This window comes from Myotis brandtii, unplaced genomic scaffold (genome assembly GCF_000412655.1).
Source record: "Myotis brandtii unplaced genomic scaffold, ASM41265v1 scaffold177, whole genome shotgun sequence".
NCBI lineage: Eukaryota > Metazoa > Chordata > Mammalia > Chiroptera > Vespertilionidae > Myotis > Myotis brandtii.
The window spans coordinates 371,464-384,098 of NW_005356555.1; the positions used below are offsets into that span (position 1 = coordinate 371,464).

Below are 12,635 nucleotides of genomic sequence, written 5' to 3' on the forward strand. Positions count from 1 at the left end.
TCATACACTTCATTCTGAAATCTTAAGTCTGAATGTCCTCACTACCTCACTGATTTGTGAAGTCATCTTCTTCTGGTTATAAAGATTCTCTCCTCAGCAGGACCTGCTGCCCCATGGCTCTTCCTCACTCAAGACCTCTCTGCTCTTGCCCATCCCCAACTGGAGTTCTTCTTTCTGATCCAGCTCTTGCATATCTTGAAGGGCTCAAGGTGCACATCACCCATGTTGCTGTCCATGTTCCCTGAACGATAGCTGTGGACCTTTGTGAGAGCAGCTTCGGGTGGTGGGAAGAATGCAATGTTTGGTGTCAGTTAGGAGAGCAAGCTCTTGATTGCTAGACATGTGACTTAGGCAGCTTATTTCCCCCCCTCCTCTAAGCTGGTATCCTTGTCATAAAGTCAAGTGCATGGTTTAAATGAGTTATGGGGGTGGGGAGGAGAATGCTCCATAAACTTTAAAGCATTATGCAGCTATATCTTGTAATCTCAACTATGCCATTTAATCTTCAATTATATATTTTTCAGTTCCCTATTAATTTTCTGTATATTTTCCATCTTTTATGAGTGTTTTATGAGTGTTTAAGGGTAGATATAAGGTGAAATACAAAAAAATTATCATTTATTTATTATTGTTCTTTCTGTCCTATTCAGCCATACCATAACAAATGTTCAGTAAAAGCTCTTCTGTCAGGATAATCAAATGCACATACAAGTATCAGGCGCTATAGTGAGAGTATAGCATTTGGTACAGGGAGTGAGAGAGTAACAGGAAGAAAATGAAGTGGCCAGAAGTAGACTGATTAGGGGACTAGCCTGCCTCAATGCTGACTTCTTTAATGTGTCCAAAGACAAACTCAGGATTTAGACCTGCTAGGCACATTCTTCAACCTTTTTAGACAATGACAATAGAATTGCCTCAGTTTCTTAGGAATAACACAGTTCTTACATAGAGAAGACTCTCAAATGTTTGATGAATTCACTGTCCACATAATTTTTGTACTGCTATGTGTGCACATACACAAAATGTGTATACACGCATGTGTGTGCCAATGGATTTGTCTGTCACTGCCGATATTTATTCATAGTTTCTTTTTTCCTTTTAAATTTCATTCTCATGTGGAGCAGCGGTGTGTCTGCTTTGTCTGCAGAATAGCACTGATATTCACCTTTGCCTTGTGTTGGCGCAGTGTTTGATGGGGGTACCTAATCATTTGCTGAAGTCTCAGGTAGTTCAGGGACTACGATATTTATTAGATTGCTAAGAAATTATTAAAATATTGTATTGTATACAGTATTAAACTTACTCAAATCCAGCTTATAATTAAGAATAAAAATAAAGAATAATAATCATTAAGAGAATTTATTTTAATTTTGCACGGGTATTTTCTAGCCCCCCACAGGCAACCCACTAGGAATAAAGGATATGGTAGTGGAATGCAGGAATTTATGATTCTGCTGCTGGTGGAAATGGGGTCTTTGCTGTGTCAGTTGGAAAGCATTTTCAAGGACCCACATGGGAAGATGAGGTGGTAAAATTTATTTGGGTGGAAACAGAAGGCTGCCCCAGGTTCCCAATGTCTATCTTCATCCATCCCACTGTGAAAAAAGTCCAACCTTGTTTTCATTTAAGCCCAGTACAAAGGCCACGGTCCAGAAATTCTGTGCCATTGGTTCAGTCCATGTCTGTCACCATCTGGCTAGCATAGTCTATCCCCAGCTACACTCTGGCTAGCACTGTGCACAAGCCCAGGCTTGGAGTCCGTGAGGCTGCTGGACCCCAGGTGGCTGTTAAGGTGGCATGGCTGCTATGAAGAGAGAAAGTGTGAATGAATGGGGCGAGGGAGTGTTATGGGCACCAGAGATAGAGCTTTGCTAAACTTGGATTATATTACCTCAGGCTTGGGAAGGATCAGGCACCCTTTCAAAATAACTAGTCTACTTCCCAAACTTTCATGGGCTTCTGATGGGCCCAACCCCTAACCAATGTATTTCCAAGATCTTCTGGGGTTCTGTGTGCCTTATCCAATCCAATCCTTTTCCCAGGCTAGGTACCTCCCCTTCGTGGTCACCATCTTAGTTCCTGTTGCACATGCCTCATCATAGAAGCACCTCTATCTGAACCATCTTGACTTCTACCTGGCAAGCTCCCAGCACAGGAGTTTCTTTTGCTGTTTTTATTCTTCCCCTGGTAATGACCAGTAACAATCCTTCCTGCCCCCTTTAATCTTTCCTGCCCCCTTTGGGGACGGGGGAGATTAGGTCCTGAGAGTGGAGGATGCCCTAGAGCAGTGGTCGGCAAACTGTGGCTCGAGAGCCACATGCGGTTCTTTGGCCCCTTGAGTGTGGCTCTTCCTAAGCCTTAGGAGTACCCTAATTAAGTTAATAACAATGTACCTACCTATATAGTTTAAGTTTAAAAAATTTGGCTCTCAAAAGAAATTTCAATCGTTGTACTGTTGATATTTGGCTCTGTTGACTAATGAGTTTGCCTACCACTGCCCTAGAGTGTGTGAAGCTGTAACTTCCTGGTGAAGCAAGCTTATTGTCTTATTCAGCTCCCAGTCCATTAGATTCAACAATGTCCAATTTCCTTTGCTCTCTTCCTTTATTAATATCTAGCTGCCTATGCTAACAGTTCTGCCTAGTATCCATCTTAGAAGGGAAATATTAATTGTGACAAGTCTTGGTTGATAAACTATCCTTGGACAATAAAAATAATCATTCGATGCTTTGTGTAACTCTTCCTACCCCTGGTCACTGAGTCTTCCTACTCCGTTAAAAAACAAATTAATCAAACAGAAAAATTGGTTTCTGTTTTCAGGGAGTTTCCAATTTACCATAGAATAAAGGGAATGATGGTAACCCCAGCAAAATAACTAAGGGAAATTCGCTTGTTACCTTCGAAGCAAAAGGTACATTTCTCCAAAGCAAATCACTAAAGATTCCAATTGCTTTGTTGAAGAGTAAATTTGCTCCCATGAACATGATAGCTTACCCATGTTCTCCCTTCACCCAGGCAGGCTGGGTGCGTGCTTGCATTTCATATGAACCAGCCTGGATATGAAGAGTTATTGCACAGATGATTGGGGAAATTCCCAAACAACAAAATGAAGACGTATGCTTTTGAAATTTCTCATATCACTGCTTTCATTAAATTGATGTTTTTAAGGGGAATGTATTTTTAAAGGGAATTTTAATAGTGCCTCAGCTGATTCCAAATGTGTTCTTCCATTTTACTCAGCTTTCACAGTGGGATCATATTTGGTTTCACTTCCTGGTTTGTTCTCACAAGCCTGTTGCTGGGAAATATGTAAGTAAAATATTTATGAGAGAAGAGTATTATTTTATAATGGGTGAGAGAATTTGGTTTGGTTTAGATACAGTAATTTTTATAGAAATAAGATTTCTGATGCCTAAATTTGTAATCAGTTGCTTAAAGAAAACTCTTAAAAAAAAAACACACAAAACACCAAAACTCTTTGGCACTGAATTTAATTAAGTTACCTTGTGGTGAAGTCATCTACAGAACTGTTTGAGTAGGCACCAGTGATGAAACAGATGAACTGTTGGCCCATATTTAGAGTAATTGTAACTTGATTCTAAACAAAGGTTTGATTGCCTGGTGCGTGACAGTGCCTAATGATTTCTCCAGAGGAAGGGCCCTGTTTATTCTTAAGATGATGACTTGCTAATGGTCACATGGCCACTAGAGTATCTGGCACCCTTTTGTGTATGTGTTTTAAATACTGTTCTTGTGTGATATGGCAGTGCATGGAATATTTGGCTATTCTAAAAGTCATATTTTTATCTCAAAGCATCTAATTTTACCAAAGTCTTCAGGTACCATCCTGTGTAAACCAAACCAAAACAACCAAACAAAAACATCTAATGAAATCCATTTCTCTTTCAAAAACATCACTTAAGACTTTCTGGGAAAATCTGCTCCCTCAAAATCTGTTTCGTCCAGCTGCATCATTTCACTGGCTAGTCTAATAGTTTAACATTTTAAGGATAACTGTTTTTCTACTTGAGAATTTCTACTTTAATTGTGAATTTTATTTATGTTTTATTTTACAAGGTGACGTGATATATACCCTAATGTAGAATTAGGCATCCTGCTATTATTCTCTAACCCCCTCCCCTACGCTTTCAAATTAACTTCCCTAATATACAATAATATACCCTTAAATATATTTTTTTCCATGGTACCCCTGCTCAGGTACCATCAGTGATTCCCTATTGCTTGTAAGATCAAATCTAAATTCTTTTCTGCTCTCATTAGAATATTCGTCTATTAATTCCAAAAGTGATATTTTTACTCCGAAACAATCAATTCTCAGATGCCTATTATATGCTAAGGTGTGGGTTATGTATTGAAAAGTTCATAGCCTAACATTCCAAACTTTCTTTAATATTTTACCCTAATCGACTTCCTAATCTTATCTTCATTATTTCTGTATCAGAAATACCACTCCAAATATATGTCTCATCACTAACTTCTTAAATTCATCTTGGCTTCCTCCTACTTCTTTGTTTCTCCATTCCTCTACATTAAAATATTATGTGCCTTATTAACCCCTTATCCCTTCACCTCCCACCTTTATAAATTCTATACAGCTTTCTTGGCCCAACTCGTAAATCCTATGCTGTAACTGTTATATCTTTGGCATATATTGCCTTAAGACACAACTGTGTAATCCACTTGTTTGATCTTTCTTATATTCGTGCTTTAAACCACCAAAGCATATGCTCCTTTTGAGGGTCCTGTCTGAGTTTGATACCTTTCCATCCCCTATAGCTGTGGTCGGCAAACTGCGGCTCTCGAGCCACATGTGGCTCTTTGGCCCCTTGAGTGTGGCTCTTCCACAAAATACCACGTGCGGGCGCGCACGTACAGTGTGATTGAAACTTCGTGGTCCATGCGCAGAAGTCGGTATTTTGTGGAAGAGCCACACTCAAGGGGCCAGAGAGCCGCATGTGGCTCATGAGCCGCGGTTTGCCGAGCCGCAGTTTGCCGACCACTGCCCTATAGCATCTTGGGCGATGTTTTGCATCGAGCAGAAGCTAGGCCGTGATTGTTGAATACACCTAGTGTCAGAGTGGATGCAAGATAAGACATTCCTCTTACACTTTCTCTTGGGAATTACATCTCGGGCCATGACACACATTGGTGGTACCTGGAGTCCTCCTCATTTCTAACTCTGTTTAACTAACATGACTAAGTTGTTGTCTTCCTTGAATAGATAAAACTTTCCACAGTAAAAACAGATGGTGTTGTCAGATATAAATAGAAAAGTACTATTTCTTGTGATGGGTAAGGAAAAAATAGATACAGGGAAAAAAACAAACCACCATTAGCTGTCTTGGCGAAATCTTTCTGCCTTTCAAGTTGAGTTGCTGAGAAATAACTGTAGATTTATTTGCTGTGCACAAAGGAGAAACTTAAGTTTGGCTAGAGATCATGCATGTCGTGTCGCTGAATTTGTCACTAAGCCAGACCAAGCCCCACCCTGACTTAGAAGTCATGTGTTAAGCCTCCAGAGGGGAATGTGGCTTCTGTCTCTTGGGAAGCCATCAAAACTCTAAAATTCCCAGGAAGAACATGGTTTCTCTCTTTTGCTAACACCAAGTGAAGCTGCAGGATCCTGCTGAGTTCTGAAGCCCAATGTGCAGAAATCCTACCTGTCACCTTCTCTGGAATGTGGGCATTCTACCTGATTCTTATCAGTTACCTGTGGGTTCTTTTAGAAGCCTGACTGTACTCTATCACTTCAGTATGCCCTGAGCTGCCTCTAGGTATTCTTAATGCTGAGCTACATCCCCCTTCTCTGCTGACAGGGCTCAGATAGAGTCTTTACTTGCTAAAGGATTCAGGGACCTTTGCATGTCATGTAGAATTTGGTGCATTGAAGACAAGATGATGTAGCTATACTGGAAGGTGTTGTGGTGCTTGCTCCAAACAAGGGGGTCTAATTTTTATTCTTTTGTCTGTTCATTTAATATATATTTTTAAATTTATTGTTGGCAGTATTACAGGTGTCCCTCTTTGCTCCCTAATACATTTTTAAATTAAGTTTATTGGGGTGACATTGATTTAATAAAATTATATAGGTTTCAAGTGCACATTTCTATGATACATGATCTGTTTATTGCATTGTGGGCTTACCACCAAAAGTCAGATCATCTTCCATCATCATATATTTGACCCCCTTTACCCTTTAGTACTGCCCACCCCCTTCCCTCTAGTAACCACCATACTGTGTCTGAGTTTTTATTTGTTTCTCTTGTTTATTCATTTGTTGTTTTCAGCTTTATGTCACCCATATAAGTGAAATCATATGGTTTTAACTTTTTCTGACTGATTTATTTCACTTAGTATGATGTTCTCAAGGTCCATTCATGTTGTTGCAAATGGCAGTATTTCCTCTCTTCTTGTGGCTGAGTAGTATTCCATTGCATATATGGACCACATATTCTTTATTCAGTCATCTATCAAAGGATAGATGTTTCCATGTCTTGACCACCGTGAGTAATGCTGCAGTGAACATGGGGATACATATATCTTTACAATTAAGTGTTTTCAAATTTTTCAGGTAGATACCCAGAAGAGGGGTTGCTGGGTCATATGGTAACTCTATTTTTAATTTTTTGAGGACCCTTCATACTGTTTTCCATAGTGGCTGTTCCAGTTTACCTTCCCACCAGTAGTGAATGAGGATTCCTTTTTCTTGACAAACTCTCCAACACTTGTTTTTTTAATATTTAATAGCAGCTCTGCCTGCTATGCTCTAGTGAATTATTGAACTTAAGGAGGGTGTTGTGGGAATCTCTGAATTTGTCATCAAGTCATACAGAAGGGTAGGTAGTCTGAATACGGGGACTTGTGACTGGTGTCTGAAGCGGGGACAGTCTTGTGGGACTGAACCCTTAAACCTGTGGAGTCGGACACTAACTCATGTCAGAATAGGGTCACACTATACGACACCCCGTTCATGGGAGAGAAAATCATGTCAGAAAAAAGACATTTCCCTGTGTTATCCTAATTGTAAACCAGACTTTGTTCTGCTCCAGCAGAGGAGCAAATGGAAACCAATGAGTTCGGCCAGCAGCCATTAACCAAGTTGCAAATATGCAGCACTGACTTAACACCAAGGTGAAAGTGGACTTTTTACTTGAAATAATAGATGACATACGAACCTGTTCTTTCAAAACTGACTTTCTCTTCTAGCATTCTTACCCAGTGCTTCACTCACCACCCATTCTTTTCAGGGAAAAATAGGATCCTGAAGAGATAGCAGCGTTGGCTGACTGGAATGTTTTAAAAGATCTTCTGTGGGTTCGGCAGGTAAACAAAACAGGCTTCACTTCATTGGCACTGTGAGCCAAAGGTTTCAGGTGTTTTTGTTTGCTTCTTTCTTTCTTTTTAAATACCCAGTTGATGGAATGTAAATGGTCCATTATCAGTCCATTATTGCCAGGTTGATTTGGAGAATAATTTTTTTTCTTACTCTGTAGTTCTGTGTCTGGGCCAGGGAGCTCTTTGCAAAGTTTCTTCTGACTCTGCAGTAAGATTTAAATGTTAGGCGGTGTTGGTGACCTTGTAACACTTGTGTTTTGTTTCCTTGGAACCAAAGTGGGGGTAAGTAGAGCTCACTTCATGGGTTATTTTGTTTCAATTTAAGATAATGTTCCAAGGCCCTCCTCTTTTAAAATTATTTTACCAGCAAAAGACTTGGCTTTCTTTGTGAGTTCCCCTTTACATTTATGTGGCACTTTAATGATTCCAAAGTACTTCTACAGTATTTATTTTACCACTAATTATCAACTCTTGGGGCCAGGATGACTGTCCATACTGTAAAGCGGAGGACAGGAAGGCCTGGATTGGGCGAGTGATTTGCCCAAGCCCATGCCTGGGACTCCTGCAGGGCACATTTCCCACACTGCCACCATGGAAAACCAGTCTCTACCTCTCACTCGTACGTGGGGGTAGGGAATGATGGTGGAGAAACTGAGGCTTCACTCAGTCAACAAGGAGGCCCCTAGGTTCAGGGGAAACAAACGACATATAAATAAAGTAAAACCGGGCAGTTTGTGCTTGCCTAAAGCAGCACAGAACATTGCCAGGGTAACGCGTTAACAGGAAGAGCAGTCACTGTATTCCCAGAATAGACTGCTGCTGACCAGGAAGTAGAAGAAAACTTCTGTAAAAAGGCCAGTATCTGGGAACATAGACACCGGTAACATGTAGATAGAAACGGAGCAAGAGGCTTAAAAAACCTCTTCCCTAGTGGTTGAAACTATCAGAATCCATGGCATAGGCAGTGAGAGCTGAGGTTAGAGGTAGCCCTACAAACGTGGGAGGTTCAGTGTGTGCCCCCCATGAGTCACGTGGTGAAGCATCCTTTCTTTCTGTTGCAGCTATCCTCAAGTGAGGGATGGTCACAGTGATCATAGAATATGTTATTCAGTCTGCCCAGCCCTTTGGGGTCAAACTAGCATTCCTGGGCAGGAAATAGCAAGATCCAATAAAACAAGAGAAGCTGGATAGCGCTCAAGTTCCATTGCCAGGCCTCTCCCACCCCTCCATGAGACATTATTTGGTCTTTATAATAACAAAGAGCAAATGGGGAGGTGATACGTTTTACAAAGAGCTCTCTGGCTGCCATATGGAAACAGGACTAAGAAGGGCAAGAGAGGAGGGTATTTCAGTTGACCTCCTCAAAGCTGGGCCAGGCTCCACCCAAGGCAGTGGTATCAGGGATGCAGCAGAAGCAGCTAGTTTAAGAAAAGAGCAGACCTGGCCAATTTGAGGGATTAGAGGATAAGAAGGCTTTTTGGTTGGGTGCCTGAGCTCTTGATACTGGTGTCACTCTTCAGCATCATTGAGCTCCTAGTCTTGATGGTGCAGGTTTGGTGTGGATGTGAGCAGAAATGGCGGATTCAATTTGGGACATGCTACATTTGAGCTGCCTCCACACACCTCAGTAGATAGCCGGGAAGATGTTGGGGAGATGATTCGGAAGCTTAGGCTGAGGGAGCTGGGCTCACCATATAGTTTGGGAATCATCTACACAGAGGTGGTGGGTGATCTTTAACCATGGAGGATGTCACTCCAGAAGAGCATATGCATCTACTGGCCAAGAACTGAATGTGGTGAACCCCGTTTCTCAGTGGGTGGGTTTGTATTAGGATCCTTCCATGGTTCCCAGTTACCTTTTTTTTTTTTTTAAGTATGCTTTTATTGATTTCAGAGAGAGAAAGGGAGAGGGGGAGAGAGAGAGATACATCAATGATGAGAGGGAATCATTGATTGGCTGCCTCCTAGCACGCCCCCCTACTGGGGATCAAGCCCACAACCTGGGCATGTGCCTTGACCGGGAATTGAACTGTGACCTCCTGGTTCAGGGGTCAACACTCAACCACTGAGCACACTGGCCAGGCCCAGTTACCTTTTTACCTTCAATTAAAATCAGTGCTTTCATTAATTATATGCTTGACCTGACGACCTTCTTTTCTTGCTATGACCCACTTTTACTTTCTTTTTAGCAAGACCAACTTCTTAGTTGCCAACTGAAGACTATTCAGTGCTCTTTCTAAGAAAACCAACACCGTTCTTCTTGGAGTTAATGCTTTTCTCGGGGCTGTCACTTCTTTCCTCTAAAGCCCTGTGCAATTCTCACCACCCCAGAGCAGTCTTTTCAGATTAGGTGTTCCCTCGCTCCAGCTGCAATCAATCAACTCATAGACTAGCGGAATGCAGGAAGCGGAGGATCTCTCCATCATCTGGCTCTCTAATATTACAAGTGAGGAAAGTCAGGTCAAGTGAGGTGAAATGACTTGTCCAACTTTATACTGTCCATTAGATGTAATGTAGAGAGTAGAAAACCTTGTGGGGGTTGACCGACTTAATAGATTGACCTCTTAATAAGAAAGTTTAGTAAGAGGATCAAATATTTGCCAAATCCATCTAAATTTATTTGTGATTTTTGTAAACAGGTGGGTGCTTCCATGGTTATTTTTTTGGGGGGTGGCAGGGGAGATCTCATGTGTTTACCTAGATAGTCACTAGAAGATTTTAAAATGTGTTATCTTCATATATGGCTATTCTAGTGTAAAAAAAAAAGATCTATGCCCTTTTGGGAAAAATTAGTAGGATCATATCTCTCCCATCCAAATCCTTCTAATTCTAGGTAACAAAATTGATAATTAAATATTTAGTTTTTTTATAATAACCTATAAATTATAAACAAAGCAAATTTGACACAGGAAAATTATATTTTGGTGTGTTGGCATGTTTTTAGTACACTGGGGCTTGCTATATATTTAATTTATGTAATTTATTATGTTCAGTTTAAAGCAGAACAGTTTTCCTGTTTTACATGATTATAGATATTTTTGGTGGTATAATATATGTAACATAAAATTTATCATTTTAATCATAAAAGTGCAATTCTGTGGCATCACGTAATTCTCATTATGCAGCTATGGTAATAGTTTCATATATAGATTTACATATTTAAACATACAGGTTTATAGACTTAAAACATGGCCTTTGCTTGGGTGGCATTGGCTCTATCTGTCTTGTCTGCAGCATGGATCTTGATTGGGGAGATAGGCATTGCATCAAAAACTGGAGGTTACTTGCACAGGTTAATTTTTTAAAAGGGGGGTATCCGTGTATATTATTTTGGCTTCATAATACTGTGTCTTCCCTATGGGCCATATGTTAAATAATTGAGGTAATTTACATTTATAGTTAATTACACTGGAGCAGTAACTGGAGTCATGTGACATATTGCAAAATTTGGCATGGAAATTACTAATTTAGATAGAGAACCAAACCCCGTAACATCCAATCTAGTTTCTCATAAGAGGATAATACGTTAAAGCCCACCTTTAAGAATTAATTTTAGGTATAGCTACTACTCTGTTAATAACTTACCATTTTGAGCACTTATTTTGTACCTGCTGCTGTGCTACACATTTGATTTATAGTTACCTCATTTAATTCTTGAAACAACTTCATTAATACCTATTTTACAGATGAGAAAAATTGATACTTATTGATACTAATCTAGGGTCAAGTAGATGGCAAATGACAAAGTCAGAATTTGATCTCAACTGTTCTGCTACAGTTCCTTCCAGGTCTCTCAAATATTCATAATAATTTGAGGATAAGAACTAGGCCTAACAAAGTAACATATTGAAAGTAACAGCAAATTGAGGTCATGTGGTACTCCTTTATTAAGTCATTCAGGAAGAAGGTCATATTTCGGTGATGTGGTATTAATTTTTTTGAACCACATTTTAATAGGAAATCAGGAAGAAAAGTCAGGTAAAACATTATTTAAGTACAGATTAAACGTAAGTACAGATATTCCTCCTGTCTTTAAATTGGTGGGTAATTGTTTCTCTGTAAGAGGTTGTGCGGGCAGGATGCACCCTCACTCTGGCTATCTATCATGTTGATCTTAATTACGTAATAGAGGCAGGCAGGATGGAGGGAGCACTTGTTGATTCTGCTCCACTAAATGGAATACTGAGTAATGAGCTAGAAAAACTATATAGATCTGAGTTTTTTTTAGATTGTGTCTTGTAGTTTCTCTAAAAGATAGATTGCAGATTTTTTAAAAAGAGGGATGTCATATTCTATATAAAACTCCATTTTACATAGCTCCTTGGAGAGGCGGTTGTAGCAGATGGCTCTTAGAGCTGGTGTGAATTCTGGGTTTGTTTTGTGAGCTTGAGCAAATTCCAGTCCTCAGCTTTCTCACCTTCAGAGTTGAGATCATAATACCGGCCTCACTAAGTACACAGTAAATCGTAGCCTTCCCCTTTCCACCTCCTGCCACCTTTTTCCATTCAACAATTGAGAATCTCTTGTGTGTTAGGTCCTGTCCTGTACACGGAGCTCTTCTAAGAGCTCAAAGTGAGAGGCAGGAAGGCATCTAACCAGCTCTTCGTGTTGCAGTTTAATGGAAGTGTCGTAAGAACTATCTACACTCCCTAAATGCTGAAGAAGCATGAGGTATGGAGCAATTACATGTTTTGGGGGTCAGTGGACAGCAGTGTCCATTTAAAACATCTTTTGTGTTTAATGGTCATTTACTACTTGGAGAACATTAAACCTTTGTATTTTGTGGTCAGAAATGAGCTCAGTATAAACATTAGGCTGATTTGCAGTGCATGGCAATTTGAATTTTGTCATTGGGTTAAGAATATGTTATACCAGATGTAGCAATCTTTACAGTGATCACTGTGAGAAGTTACTGGTTTTATAAGACTGAAACCATCCAAGGACCTGCAACGCTGTCAGTTTGATCATAGCTCCCAGGGTTTGGGAATTACGTACATATAGAGCACCTGCCGTGTGGCAGGCTCTGGGGAAACAAGAAATGTCCTTGCCGTCCTAGAACCCCTGGTCTCGGGGGAAGGTGAACAGGGCAGGATGCATACCATCCTTGCTTGGGTGATAACTTGATAATTCCATTGGTTCCGGCATTATTCCTGTTGCATTATACTATTAACTTGTATAAAAGAAGAACCGTGAAGTTATTGGGTAAGATTTTAAGGTCACTCAGGAATGCTGTGGCATTTAACCAGTGACCCATCTTTGATTCAAAACGTCTGGCCATC

At 40.3% G+C, this 12,635-nt stretch overlaps 1 protein-coding gene across 7 annotated transcripts in view; it reads left to right on the plus strand.

Moving 5' to 3' along the window:
* Positions 1-12,635, plus strand: part of LRRC8B (leucine rich repeat containing 8 family, member B) — a 75,409-nt gene that overhangs the window by 21,763 nt on the left and 41,011 nt on the right. The window contains exons 1-2 of one of the 7 annotated variants that reach the window (XM_014537343.1): positions 7,098-7,152; positions 7,269-7,344. The exons of 3 other annotated variants lie outside the window; for them this stretch is intronic. The gene's annotated coding sequence lies outside the window, so the exon portion shown is untranslated. Of the gene's footprint in view, positions 1-3,290; positions 3,310-7,097; positions 7,153-7,268; positions 7,345-12,635 lie in introns of those variants that run through there. 3 more of the 7 variants (XM_014537341.1, XM_005863355.2, XM_014537342.1) reach the window with 3 other exon arrangements.